Here is a 2476-nt window from a genome sequence, read left to right as displayed (position 1 = left end):
TATCCACTCCAGAGGAGAATTACGCGCGGCAGTACATTAAGCCGCGTTTCTCGCGCTCATGCTCTTGCAGGCATCGTCCCGTAAGTAGCAATAAAATCCTAACGATCCTTTCATAAATCATCAACGGGCAGCGTGTTTCGAAAACGAATCTCCGTGTCACGCAAAAAGCCATCAAATCGCGTGGAAGGGGTCTCGTTCTATCCGGTAGAACCGTTGGAATTACACGGCAAGTGCGCCGCGTAAAAACGTTGTTGCACCAGCGTGAGTAATCTTCACGAAACAACGTGGAAAGGTATGAAGCGTGGAGGTGAAAAGGAACAGGCGCGGAAAGGGAGGAAGGGAGGGTGAAAGGGAGAGGAGAGGGAGAGCGCGATACGCGGCGCGAGCGGGAGAGAGACGGAGAAGCGGGCGAAAAGGGGAAAGAGAAAGAGGTGAAAGGCGCGTTCGCAAAGGCGACCGAAGCTGGCCGGCCTGGTCGGTTTGGCCCCGTGGGAACGCGTTGGTGGCCAGCTGCACTGATTGCCATGAGAGGACGTGACGTAGTCGTCGTCGAAGCCACACAGCCGTGCATGCAACACGAACGTGTCTTTTACTCTTGTGTGGACCCGCACCACTAGCGATGGGACCGAGCTGAAAACTCGTCGAATTTTCGTTCGATCAGCTAATTCGTTTGATCAGAGAGAAATAGGTGGGTGGAAAGATAAAATCTTTCGTTCATTGGATATATTAGAGAGATGATATTTTCAATGAATGTGTCCCTATTATTTTTTATTTTGAAACTTTTACATTTCGGCAGAGATAGACAATTGCAAATTCTCAAGTTAAATTTTTTTTATAGGAAATAGAATTTCAAGCGATAAGTACCAAAAGTTTAGTATATTAATTTTAACAAATAATTTAATACGATATTTCATTACAAAGAAGTTTAAGACAAACACTTATTAAGATGATACGAAAGTTATTTTTGTATATACATGATTCAATTCTTTAACGATGGAAATTTTTATTACGTACATATAGTATGACGAAACACGTTTATTAACAGACCGATGGTAATTCAATAAGAAATTTTCATTTTTAGTACTTAGCGGTTGTATTTGGCAATTATGTAAAGATTGACTAAGCGTTTATAGTTTTGGAGTAGTAGGAGTACATCTTAGAACTATAAGTCAAAACTATGACTCACCAGAAGAATCTCTCATCTTGCTATTATTACTAGAGAATTCGAGCAATAAAAAATTTACACGTCGCTCTAATTACCCATCGATAATATAAACATTATTATTCTTAAACTTGAACACGCTCAAAACTCTAGCACACGATCGACGAATAAATTGCAAACGAATAAAATGCAAACTATAATCGATAAATATTCCAGCAACATCTTCAACATCTTCGCTAAACTATAGATCTAACTCTTTCTTTCTTTCTTTCTCTCTATCTTTCTTGAAAGATTATTCTCGCAAGGATACAAAACATCTAACGATCCATCGGATTGAACGCGATAAAAAAAAGATTGAAAGAAAAAAGCTGCTCTCGTCCACGTGAACGCGCACGAGAAGTCGCGAAAGAATCGGTTCCATCGCTAGCAATTCGCGGTCTCGATCGTGTGTCGCGATTGGTAGTGGTGAAGCGGTGTGTTGTCGGTTGGCGCGCGGAGAGTGGAGGAGGAGGGAAAGCCGCGAGGGTCGGTAGTGGTGGGGCAGTGGGGTGGAGGGGTGACGAGGCGAGCGACAGGGCGAGGGGAACCGCGGAGAGGGGTCGCGCATTCCAGAGAGGCGCCGGCCAGTCTGCGGCACACCTGCGCGTTCGGTTGAATCACGGCGCCTCCGACATAACCCAATCTCTTCGTCCTTCTTCAGCTGGCCGCTTCGTCCGAGCTGGCCGTTCGGCTCGTCTCTCTCTCTCTCTCTCCCACCGTCTCGTCCTTCTGCTCTTTCTCTGTTTCGTCCCACGAAGCGCCTTTCTCCGTCTTTACCGCGCTGATGTAAGTCGTCTCCGTCCAACGCGAGACCCATATTCTCCTCCTCGTCTTTCTCCCAGAATCTCTTTCTTCGTCCACGTCGCTTGCTGCGCCAAAGCGAGCATCTCTCTCCCACGCGTGGTAATCACGCGTCTTCTCTCCTCCTCTTCGTTCGAATCTTGTTGACTCCTCGAGAGTTCCCCGATTCTGTCCCTCTTCTTCCACCGTCTCCGCTTAGATTTTCCTAACGATTTCTATGCCCCGTTCTCTCTCTCTCTCTCTCTCTCTCTCTTTTCTCTTTCGTGGCCCTCTAGCCACGGAAGAGAACCGATCAGAGCCTGAGAAAGGGACACGATACGAGAGAGATCGTGGAACGAAACGCACAGCTGAGACAGAGAGGAGGGAAAAGGAGACTCCGAAGGACCGATCTTACGTACAATCGGAGGCGTGCAGGTGTCCGTCGTTCGTCCGACGGTCGGCACGTCTGTCAGTGCCGCAATCTAAGCCGCGCCG

Source organism: Apis dorsata, unplaced genomic scaffold, assembly GCF_000469605.1.
Source record: "Apis dorsata unplaced genomic scaffold, Apis dorsata 1.3 scaffold_486, whole genome shotgun sequence".
In the NCBI taxonomy this organism is placed as follows: domain Eukaryota; kingdom Metazoa; phylum Arthropoda; class Insecta; order Hymenoptera; family Apidae; genus Apis; species Apis dorsata.
This window is presented reverse-complemented; position numbering follows the sequence as displayed.